We start from the raw sequence: 13,345 nt of genomic DNA on the forward strand, positions 1-13,345 counted from the left end.
CAAAATGAATTCTTCAATCCCAGTTTTTTCATTTTCATTATCAAAACTCTCTACTTTATTGTTAGTTAAAAATCAATCTATTTTTTTTTTTTTTTTTACCGTGCGACATCCACGGACGTTTGGTTATACGACACCGCATTAAAACGCTCACGTTAGGATATTAAACTTTTTCTAGATAAATTCGATTTCGTTTTCCAGGATTTTAATACGCCAGGCACTTAAAACTGTCCCTATATTTTTAAGTATTCTGATTTAAGTTTCTTACCTAATTCATTTGTTACTTTGAATATATTTACAGATCTTTTCCGTTAACAGTCAGTTTTGTACTCCTGCATGAAAGTACCGTGCAAGTTTTCCTATTCTACCACACAATCGCCAGTGTAATGTAATTCCCATAGATTTTTACTCCCGGTCTGCTATAGATTAATCTCTATTTCCCACTCTTTAATCAAAACTTTTTATATAAAGCAGTACGGCGAGACACACGCCGATCAATGATTTCATTCTACGCCATTGAATTTTGATAACAATATAATTATGTTGTTCTTTCCGATTAAACAGTAGCCTATGTACGGTAGAATTAATGCTTCCTCAATAAATTCACGTCTATTAGAATTTATGATATTAGAAATGGGATGTCTTTACCCGAAGTAAATTTATCAAGTAAATAGTAAAAAAAAATTAAGATTAAAAAATTGTTATCTTGTAATAGTGTCTTTTTTATTTTTAATTATCATATCATACGCTATTTTATAACTCCATCTTTCCGTTTCTGTAATGTACGTGTACTTGCATCTTTTGTACACTTCTTACATTTTCTACGATTAACATAGAAAAAAAAAGTAGATTAATTGACAGAAAAGTGAATTGTTAGCAATTAAATACGACCACAGACATATACGATTAATTTATTACAAATCTGAAATATCTATGTATAGCAAAATTAATTTTTTGATAGCACGGCGGCAAAACGTAATGGTAGACATAACTGAACAATATGATAATTTTACATGTATTGTGCACTTGTGAACACCTCATTTACAATCTATACATCATTATCAATCGTTAGGAATATATTATAAATAATTTTAATGAAATTCCTTTGCATTACTAGATTGCTATCTTCTTGATTACTATTTTGACAGCCCGATTTGCCTGGTACAGTAATGTAATATAAAAACTCTTTTGTCTTGTTCTTAGATCGAAAAGTTAAAAATTAAAATAACACACTATATTAAGTACGTTGTTAAAGGATCTTTAAGGATTTTAGCATATTATTTCTTGTTATCTTTTTGAACTGGATACGAATCGGGAGATTCTTCTTATATTTATTTGCTAAAGACAGCAAAGCCGAGCTAGGCAATACATTAATCTACAAAAATAAATAGAAATGTAATTAAATTATTTTTTTTGTTTCGTCAACTTTTCATGAAAACATTGCAAAATACTTCCTAAAATAGTCCTTTCTTGCCACGTCAACTACTATGGGATTACCATTACGGTACTAAACTACCACTACGGCATAAAATGAGAAAGTACCGTCTACTACCTTTGAAGAGGTAATATTCATCAATTTTGTATCGGAGTTAGTGATGCGTAGTATAACTCATGTAGTATGTGAAAACACATTTCTACAGTGTTTTGGTAGTATATATCTATCAACAAACATTATGTGTGGAGGGAATTTGTGAAGTAATGTATGTAAATGATTTTTCGTTGTTTGTAGATTTTTCAAGAAACGTATAGTTAGCTGGTTTTTTATAAGTGGTAATATCCCAATTTGTACACACACACACACACACGCAGACACAAATATATATATATATTATTTCAGTTGTTTATATGTAAATTTAAAGAATAATCTTAACATCATTTCTACAATAAAATATTATATGTGATCGAGTTTTGCTAGATCATAGTGCAACTCTTAATCAAATTTTTTTTTAACTACTAATTAAGTAAACAAGTTTTGAAAACTAAGTAAGCCTTGAAATTAAGTAAATAACTTTTGAAAACTGGTAAAATTCCAAGAAATGTGTACTTGACAGCTCAATTATGTAAAAATTAGTTTCATCGGTTTTATTAAAACATGTTGTGCTTAATTTTTGCAAAACAAGGTGACCACAAAAAAAACGGGAACTTTTGAAATGCGTAGTGGCAACCATGTACAGTTGGCAGCGCTGCTTTATGCAAAGTCAACCTGCCACTCGGTCATCATGGAGCAGTGAAAGGATCAGCAACGTGCTTTCGCCATAAAAATGTTTTACAAAACCAGTGATAGTTCAAAAGTTTCCGTTTTTTTGTGACACGTGTATATGCACCACATCGGTACATTATTATTAAACAATCAATGCTTATCAAGAATGGTTAGATGAGGGGCTCTGTGTAAATAAAAAGGAACTGCCCTGGAGGATTAAGGGGAATTGGTAAAAACTTTATCAAAGCAGTATTACAAGATACACAATAAAAACCCTTACAAATGTTAAATCCACATTTATATATAAAAATAAAACATATCTGAAATCATAAAAAAAAAATATGTGATTTTTGATCGTCAGAAGATGTATTGTTTTCTTTCCGTTAAAATCTTAAATGTACTCTAAGAAAACGTGATTTTATTTTTGTTATCGATAGAAGAAAAATAAACAAATTATTATTATAAATTTACAAAATCCTGATAAGGTTTTTATAAATTCAGTAGAAAAAAAATCTGCAATACAATATTTTTCTAATAAAAAGGAAAATCGTATTGCAAGTTATACCGGCTGAACTTAAAACGAAATACATTACTTTATGCTACGTTATGCTTACTTAGTTATGTTACAATGTTGATATGTTGTTAGACATTTTAATATTCACTGAACTAAAACAATAGTATGGTTATTTAATATTCTATTGTTTTTTTTTTTTGTTGTTTTAATTGCACAATATCATCTCAAGTACATCTGTAACATCTTTATCGTATTATATTGTTAATTTATTATTAGTATTGGTATTATTGTAATTACTACAAACAAATGTGACCTCATTTATTTGGCATACTTGTTACATGCTCATTGCTACCTTAAAATAATTCGTTGATTTTTTTTTTTTATAAGCTTTACAATAAAACTTATTGAAGGAAAGCAATAAATTTTTATATTAAAACTGCCGTCTCACTGTGTATTGTTGCTTTCAATTTTATCTGAAAATTGGGGTATTTTTGCTGGATACAAAATTTTGATTATTGAAGCCTTAATTCAAAAAATATTTATAAAGCATAATTGTTTATTAATTTAAAACACTGTAATTCTCAGATAATAATATTAAACTGAAACATTTGTGAGATAAATATTTTACATCTTTATTATTTTCCCGGATGTAATGAGGTCAGCATAGCTATATAAAGGGAAGCAGTATAGCGATCGGCCAAAATTTTGGATATCGGGGTTTTTAAAAATGATATGTTTCAAGACCACCCTTAGTCCAAAAGAAGCACAAAAAAGTTATACAAATTTCCGGAACATATACGTGTATTGGTTAGCCTGTTTGTTTATTAATATCTCGAATTGGCTGAACATAAATTAAGTTATATTTTGCTATACATTCGGTTAGAATATATATTCCAATTTCGGCATGATTTTCGACACCTCCCCGTTGGGCAAGGGGCTATTACGGCACCTATATTTTAAAAAACTTTCATTTAAATAAATTATTTTTTGTACTCTGTTGAATAATATTGCAATGAGTCGTGCAATTATTTTATTTAAAAAAAATACTAAATCGTACTTTATTGTAGTAAATAATTATTCCAATAAATAAACTTTTAAGCCCTCAAAAATAAGGGGCTGAATGGGAGCCGTACTTAAAATATAACTTTTTTAAAATTTATTTTTCAACATTGAAAATTCCACTGTATTTTGTATTAATGTAGACAACATGAAAACATTTTATTAAAAAGAGTTTCCGGATTTAAGAATTTTAAAAATATTTTGAATTAATTTTAATTTTAGACTTATCTTTTTTTAAATTTGTGGCTGTTATTAAAAATGTTATACGAAGTTTTTCTTAGGTAGCCTATCAAACATTGGGATTAATACATGAGCAGTTATACTACATACTTTTGATGATAAAACATCATTTGGGTCAACTGGGACCCAACCCTTTTTATTAAGGATTTTGATTTTTTCTCAGTTATACTTTTAATACTGCATAATTTTTAAGGTAAAAATGTCATTGATCAAGAGGCCCAAATCGAACCCAAATTATTTTGCAGAACATTATTATATTTTTGTAATTGTGGGTCAAATCTTATTCTTGTACCTGGCTAGCCAAACCAATAGAAGCACCATTTTCACTATTATTATTATTAATAGTATTAATAGTAATATTCACAATTTGTATTTTTTATTTTATTTAATAAAAATTATTAACTTCATGGCTCTAAATATTATTTGATTTTCCTTTGCTAAAAGCCAAATAATATTATTAAAAATTAAATAAATTTTACTTAATTTTATTGTATACATTTTAAAATTTTGTTAAACATAAGGAAATCGCTAGGAGAGTTTTGCAGTTAATTTCCGCCCTTTTATTTACTTATTATTATTTTCTTTTTATAATCAGACAGTCAAAAGGTCTGATACTATTTTTCATTTCTGCATTCTTATAATATTATAATCTCAACACGTTTACCGCAACCTACATCCTAAATTATCTCTTTCATGTATTCTAATCTTTATCTTCTGCGGTTTTTACCTACTACTTATATCTCTATTAACTTAACCAAACCTGTATGTCTTAGTATTCGACCTACTGAGTTCTTTGCAAGATTCTTCTGCAATTTTCTCTTTTCTTTGTTCATCTTAAAATCTCTTCGTTTCGTATTTTATCGACTCATCTTTTTAAACACCCTCGTGTAACAGTACACTTCAAAGGAGGTTCTTCTTTTCCTTTCTGTTTATTTTTCTTTTTCCAGGTTTCATTACCGTAAAACGCGACACACCACACAAATATTTTTTTGAAAATTTACTTCTAATATGTCTAATTCCTTTTTATTATTTAGAATAATAATTAAAATAATTTAATTGTTTTTATAACTACGTCTGAATGTATTCTGTACAATTCAGTATCTCCGCTAAATTATTATCACTTAACGGTGACGCATGCGTACGATTTTGTAGAGCCATAAATCAGAACCGATGTACAGTTTATCGGAACTACTGGTTAGATATCGGAAAAAATCATTGCGGTAAGAGCAAAGGACTTGTAGGTTTGTACTAGAGCGAATTCATTTGACGTTAGCGTGACAAAAACGTTAAGTAAAAGTACGTTTTGTTATCGCAATGTACCGGTCTCCGACTTAAATGCCATAATATTAAATTACGTAATTATTAAGTTTATAAATGATTTACTTCAAGGATGGTAGACAGATAATGAACGATTAAGGTCACTACAGAATATAATCTCTGACACTTTCTCCCTCCATTTAAAGAAAGTTAAAATTGTAGCGTCCATGCTTTTCAACCAGAAGTTTCTGGGTTTAAATCCAGAGCAGATTTAACCCTTTTTCACGTTATATTTTTCTTACACCTGAATCCTACTTTCACGCACAAAAAAAAATATTAATGATTGGTCCGTAGGCATATAAAAATGTACATAATCAATCGATCATTAGCTACCCAGATTTACAGCTCCGATATTTTGTTAATAATTAATCTAAAATTTAATTATCAGAAAAATCTGATTTACAACATTTTATTCCTTTTCTTATGACAAGTCGGGAAAAAATAAATTTCAGTTTAACACGTTTGAATTAAGCTTTTTCTTCATGATTCATGTACGAATACGTTTTTCGTCGATCTCGTATCATTTTTATTCGTTCAGCAGTCATGGTAATGATCGTATCATGACATCGTTTCACTTTTTCGATAAGACAAATTATGCGGGTGAAAATATTGCGTATCCAACGGTTTTTTCTGACTGTAAAGGTAAAGGTAGAGAGTATTGTTTTAATATTTTTAGGGAGGATAATAAATTAACGTTTATTTAGCTCATATGAGCTAAGACAACACAAAGACTATTGTGTTGTAGTTTAATTTATGTGTGTTTTCGTGTATGAGTATTTGTCACTAATAGTTGTTTATTTTCTTTATCTAATCTTAAGGAACGTGTTGTAATAAATTTATATATCTTTCTTTTTAGCCTTGATCAATATAATACTATAATTGTTTGATTCACTATTTTTTTTTTAAAGAGATAATATATAGGAGAATAAAGTTACTTTTTTTTATACCGTTAATTTGATCGGTGTGATAAAATGATTTACCCATGGATTGATTATTTTACGGGTTCACTGAACTTAAGAGAATTATAATTTGGCTTTATGTAGCTGTTGTGCAGAAAAATGTAATACATTTTTTTAATTGCATTATTTATTAACATTTTCGTTTTACCTTTCTTAATATGCTGTTTGATAATTTTAAATTTCTTAAACGGTAGGTTTTCTGTTTCTGTTTTTTTTTCTAACAATTTTACTTTTGTAACAGTCAGTTTAAGTTGATATTAAACTTTACTTCCGTCAGTCACTGGACATTCAGTACATAATGTTTATGATAATTTTGACAAAGTTTTATCGATCGGGAATCTGTGTTAATCCGAATTTTTCTTCAGTATAGCGTTGGAGTTAATATTAAACATTTTTTTAATACAAATTTTCGTTCATTATTTCTTCCTGTTCAGTCTTAAGTGAACACATTGTAAAAAAAAAAAAAAAAAAAATAGTAATATATAAATAATAAAAAATACTTATATAACTACCTATTGAACGGATTTCACATACATTCACCCGCAGTTACGAAGAACCACGTACAAGCACCGAACTCGTCAAAGTTAACCTTAGCAAATCATGTCATAAAAACTGAACACACGGATTGAAAGGTCCGCAACATATAAATTTTACATGTAATGACTTTTACCTCTCTTTTCTTTTTCCTGTTTAGTCTCCGGGAATTACCGTTCAGGTATTACTTCAGAGGACGAATGAGGATGATATGCATGAGTGTAAATGAAGTCTAGTCTTGTACAGTCTCAGTTCGACCATTCCTGAGATGTGTGGTTCATTGAAACCCAACCACCAAAGAACATCGGTATCAACGATCTAGTATTCAAATCCGTATAAAAATAACTGCCTTTACTAGAACTTGAACCGGACCTCTCGACTTCCAAATCAGCTGATTTGGGAAGATGCGTTTACCACTAGACCAACCCGATGAATTAATGACTTTTACCTAAAAGTCACGAACTTAAGAGACCCGAAAAGTACAAAATTTATAAAAAAAACCCCAACTATTTGACGATAATTATAATAACATAAGTAAACCAACCAACACAGTGTGAATTTCATACAATATTCACTAAATGAATTTTATAATTAGTTTAAATAAGCAAAAATAATAACAGCATAGTTTAAAATTTCACTGAAGGTGATGCTGGATCGTAGTTTCGAAAAGATCTTGTGGTAGTATATTTTTTGGTATTTTTAATGCGAATCATGATTTTTATAATTTTGTTTATTTCTACTATCCTGGCATCATAGCTATGCTGCAAGAACGAAAATATGGTAATCGGTCAAAAAATTGGGGTATGGGTTTTTGTTTACATTTCTGGATGTTTCATGACCCAGGGTCCCCAAAAAATTAAAAGAAATTAGGGATAATGCTTGTACGTACGAATATGTGTGTTAGCGTGTTTGGAGTATAAAAATATTTGAATAGATGAACCGATTTAGATGAATTTTTTTATAGACTCGTGTGTATGTAGGAGTCTTTTGGTAAGATTTTTGAGTAAATATCTCCAGGGGATGGGATATGTAGTTTTCTGGGGTCAATTTTCTTAAAATTTTGCTAACATAACTCCACTTTATATTAAACGTGTGCAAGTTTATGTTAACATATTTAAAAATATTTTTCGCCAAATTACCCTTTCCCCAAAAATTGAAAAAAATACTATCTTTTTATTCATTGCATGTTTTTTTAACCGATGTTTTTTGTCTCCCTGACATAATAATTGTGGAAGTGATCAAAAAATATTTTGGGGGTAATAATGGGGGGAAAGCCGATCAAAATTTAAACATATCGATTTCTGAATTTTATTACACTTTTTTTGGTTTATTTTTCTACTGTATAGAAAAAGTAACGATGCCAGGAAAGTATTACAATTCTGTTGTAAACTTTTTTATTTTTTTAAAAGCGTAAATAACATCTCGTTAATCTAATATTAAATCTGAAAAAAAAACATTCTTTTAACGTTTTTACAAAAATATTATTTATATTTACAAAAATATATCTAGGGCTAATATTTTTATCATTAAATCTACACTCTGAAATAAAAAAAAAATTATAAATCTCAAGAGAGATACCTCAATGTTAAATTCATTTAACTGATCCCAGAATTCATTTCATTTGCAGGTATTGGAGTTCGTATTATTTTAATACATTTTTATGAGAAATCGAATGCTGCAGTCTTCAAAAGGTAAATTTATCTTTATTCAAAATATATTTAGTAATGATCGTTTAAAATAAGTAGTATTATTTCGAATAGTCAAGTAATTAGACTGGTTTATTTTTGCTAAAGGAATAATTTTTTTTTTAATTTGTTATAATATATAAATAAATTTTATAATCGAATAAAAAATTCAATATTTTATTAACGGATATTGTTAAACACTGAGAATGACATACGTGTTACATTTTATTCTACTTTACTTTAAAATATTTGTCCCAGTTTTACTGACGGTTTTGATGCGTGTAAAACCACTTGAGATGCAGGAGGTATCAACGAGACTCGTTTTCTATGATAATAATGATACTCACCTTTCAGCTAATCCCTGTAGTGAATAGAGTGAAAGTGTTTGTTACTTACTTAACTAAATAAAACTTTCATTTTGGTGGCGGTGTTCGCCACGATTTTTTTTCTTCTACCTTCCGAACTGGATACCGCAGGATTAAGCTTAGCACAGATCAGGAGGTTGTCCTTTTAACTCAAACGGGCCTTCCCGTCCGCTGGAAGTTCGTCTGGTACGACAGGTCAGCTCGCCGGTTTGGATATTTTATTTTTGCTTGTCTCTAACCTTTGAAATAAGGTGGTCAAGCCCAACTTGCCGTTTCTGGGCCTCACCCTAAAGGCCGGGTCTCGGTCTTTGTGCCTCACGCCTCTAACACGTACGTTCCCTAGAGAGCGCCGTGGCGGGTCTGGGTCTTTTCTTTCCCGCAAGGGGTTTTGGGAGTCGCCCTTTATCTACAGTGTGTTATTGTGTCTGTAGGGCTATCCCTCATCCCTCGCCATTTCGTCCTCCCTGGTCTTCTGCTGCAGGATTTGTGTAGTAAGCCCTGCAATGGCTTTAAAATTCTCCTCGTTGTTCAGCATGGTTTCAATTAAAGTATCAGTGGTGAAAGGTCCGGTTTTGAGTGCATCGACAACGCTTGTCGTCCCACTGTTGACAGTCGAACATGACATGTTTAGGGGTGTCTGTTTCTCCATAGTAACGGCAGAAGTCATTTTCTGCCCTTTCTCTTCCGTATAGGTGCGCCCTGAACACACCATGTCCTGTCAGTAGCTGGGTCAACCAATAGTTCAGTTCTCCGAACTTACGCTTGACACACGGATCAATCTGTGTTATATGGCGATGAGAGTCCATCGCCCTGTTGAAGATTGGTCCCATCGCCCTTGCCACTCCTGTAATATTTGCCTCTGTCTTGTCTGTTCCTTCTTCCACATTCTTCCTCATGTGGGCCATCTGTTGAAGAGGAGGCATGCCAGCCAAAACTAGTGTAGCCTCAGTCAAAACCGAGGAGTACGTGGAGACTACTCGTAGAGCGATCCGTCGCTGTACCTTCTAGTATATGCTTATGTTTACTTATCTCTAAGACCTTCCCCCATACTGATACTCCATACAGTAGTATGGACGATGTGGCCGTAGAGCTTCTTTTTGCTCGTTCTGGGACCCATGACGTTTCCTAGTAGTCTGCTGAGAGCTGGCACTGTCTGCAGCTTTGCCTGACACTTGTTTCACATGTGACGAGAACGACTTTCTGTGGCCCAGCCATATCCCCAGGTACTTAGCTGTTTCGACCTGGGTCATTAAGGCGTCGTCAATCCTTATCGGTATGGCCGGTACTGGCCGTCTTTCATCCAAGCAGACGATGGTCGTTTTGGCCCCAGAGATGGCTAGACCCTTGTCCAACAACCGCATCTGTACTCGCCTTATGGCCTTGTTAGCCGTCGTTGTCACTTCTTCAATTGTTCTTTCCGAGACCACAAGAGCGAGGTCATCTGCGAAAGCTACTGGAGTCACTATCTCAGGTAATTGAAGGCGGAGGACATAGTCGAAGACGGCATTCCAGAGGGTGGAGCCTAAGACTGAGCCTTGTGGCACCCCGAATGTGATGGGAATGCGGAGCCTCTGGTCAACGGTGTCATACAACAGATACCTATCCTCCAGGTATCTTTGTATGAGCCGTTTAGTTCCGTTATCGATCCCCCTATCCTTAAAGGTCTGGAATACGGCCTCCAAGCGCAGCGAGTTGAATGCATTCTTCACATCCAATAGTATGACCACTGGAATTCTCTTCGTGCGCCTGGATCCTGCTGCTGTCTCTGATGCCAGACTGAAGACTTTTTTCACAGCGTTTGGGGCAGATCTCCTTTTCCTAAAGCCGTATTGGCTGTTTGAAAAGCCTCCACTGTTTTCTATGCCCTGTTTCAGCATGACGTCTATCATCTTTTCCAGTAGCTTGAACAATGTGTTAGAAATATTGGGCGGTAAGCATCAGCTGGAGCTCCTGGTTTCGGAAATAGTACAAGTCGCGACTCCTTCCACTGTTCGCCACGATATTGAACAATAAATTCTGCTCGATAAAAAAGCGACCGGATAGCAACTTTACTTCTTACTTACCCTATTTTACCGTAGACAGAATGCCGGTAATTACGAGAACAGTTATGCCACTTACAGGAAGGATGGAGTTGTGTATTTTTATTAGATCGTTTACGAAATTCAGTTATTACACCAAACAAATAAAAACATGTTAAATTGACCCCCTTTTTACACTACAAATCATAATATCATTTACGTCATCACTCCTCCTAAAATCAAGTCGTAATTTATGGATGTTTACGTACGAATACATTAAACGCTCTGCGGTTAAAAAATGCAATCGTATACAAGACTTTGGTATAACAAGATAAAAATAATTAACTGACAATTTTTTTATCAAAAATCAGGTAAACACTTTTGTTTAAAAACTACTACGAGATAAGTTTAAAATAAATAATAAGAAAAAACAGAACTGGAATATTCCATTGGCCTTAACTTACGTAGCGTTAGGATGAAGATGAATTGTAATTACGTCTGAAGTACTGTGAACGCAGTAATTACGTTAACAGGTTTAATACATGTATTATTTAGCGCCAAGGTCAACTTAAATTATAATAGATCTGTCGTATAATAGTTTTTGTATCGCCATGCTTGTATATGCGGTGTAATAATAGTGTACAGTGTAGTTAACGACGAAGATGAAATTCGTAAACCGAATTTATTGTGTTTAAAACTTTTTCCCATTTTTTTGAACCTCAAAAATTGAAGAAAATTCTTATAAATACTATATATTTATATGTAATTATAATTTTACTAAAAAAGAATTATGTTTTTTATGGTAGTCTTTTATATTAAAAAAAAAATTATATATTTTTTTTTTTTTTTTAGATTAATAATATTGAATGGTATTGTTCGCTGATAAAGCTGTTTGTTTTAACTTGTGTTAATGAAATATTTCATACTTTCTTTTATCAGTCGGCGACACTCGATGGTGTTGCAATACAGTCTAAATGATTATTTAATCTCTCGACATTTATTGTTTTTTTTTTGCGATTACAATAATTTGGGGTGGGGTGAATTTAATTATAAAAAAGTGTGGATAATATTTATATAAATTAATTATTAATATTATTATTATTATTATTGGAAAAAATTAAGTATTAAAATATTATAGTGAAATTAAATTAATTTTTTCATCAGATTAATTTACCAGCTTTTAAACCGATCTATTTTTTAGAAATTAAAATGGCCTTAAAGAAAAAGGATTAACTTTGTTTCTTCCCCTTTCCTGGATATCTCTACTAATACGTCAGTGATTGTAAATATTAGTGAAACAAGCAAATCGATTCCATTCACAATAAAATCAAACCATTTTTTCCTGTCTGCTTTTTGCATAAAACGTTAAACTTCTATTCATTATATATATATAATGTAAATATTATGCATACTATATATATTTTCCTTTAAACAAAGTTCAGAATGAGTTTCAGGTTATGAAAGTGGACTATCAGATCATTTATTGGGTCTATAAATATAAAAACATAGATCGATATTTTAACTAATTTCCGGAAGATGTATATTCGAACACGTGTGTCGGCCTGTATTTTGATTAATATCTCCGGATTGACTCAACATAAGTCCTTCGAAAGTAGTTCAAAAAATTTCTATAAATTGTTGTCATTAAATTTTGGACAAAATTAAAAAAAGGGGAGGTAGTTCTCACCATTTTGAGTTCATTATTATTATTATTTTATTATTTTTTTTTTATAGTAGTCGTAGGGAATTGAGGTTTATTACGGTTAACCTGTTTATTAAGTTATTTAAAATTACAAAGTTTTAAGTCCATCGGATATCCTTATATCCGATGGACGAGGATATTCAACATTATTTTAAAACAGTTTTTTTTAACGGAAACTGTACTTAAAATATAAATTTTTTTAAACTTATATTTTCAAGATTGAATAACCAACTGTATTTAGTATTAATATATACGACGTGGGAATTTTTTTTTAAGAAAAAGTTCTCCGACTTAAGAATTGAAAAAGTTTTTTAATTTTTCATAATTTCTGAAACAGATGTTTTTTTTTTAATTTGTGGTTGTTATTAAAAATGTTATGTGAAGCTGTATAACAAGGGGATCAAATGGAACCCTATTGTATTATTAAAATTCTAATTTTTTTTTTAGAATTATATTCTAAATACAATATAATTATGATGATAAAAATGTCATTTAGTTAAGGAGGTCGACAGGGACCCAAAACATTTTACCAAAATTTTGATTTTTTTCTCAGGTATAATTTTAATACTGTATAAATATTAACATAAAAACGTCATTTGATCAAGCTGTTAAATCGAACAAAAAAAAATTTCCGAACATATTGATCTTAAGTCATATTGCATAAATGTGTCATATTAAGTCATATTAATTAAGTCATTAATGTTTAAAACCTCTATGTTGTGTTTGAAATAGAAAACATATCAAAGGCAAACGGG

At 31.2% G+C, this 13,345-nt stretch overlaps 1 protein-coding gene across 1 annotated transcript in view; it reads left to right on the top strand.

The window, feature by feature from the left end:
- The window catches only part of LOC142323643 (trehalase-like), a 431,330-nt gene that overhangs the window by 215,445 nt on the left and 202,540 nt on the right, over positions 1 to 13,345 (top strand). The window contains exon 2 of the mRNA XM_075363646.1: positions 8,448 to 8,511. The gene's annotated coding sequence lies outside the window, so the exon portion shown is untranslated. The remainder of the gene's footprint in view (positions 1 to 8,447; positions 8,512 to 13,345) is intronic.

Source organism: Lycorma delicatula, chromosome 4 (assembly GCF_047948215.1).
Source record: "Lycorma delicatula isolate Av1 chromosome 4, ASM4794821v1, whole genome shotgun sequence".
Taxonomy (NCBI): Eukaryota; Metazoa; Arthropoda; class Insecta; order Hemiptera; family Fulgoridae; genus Lycorma; species Lycorma delicatula.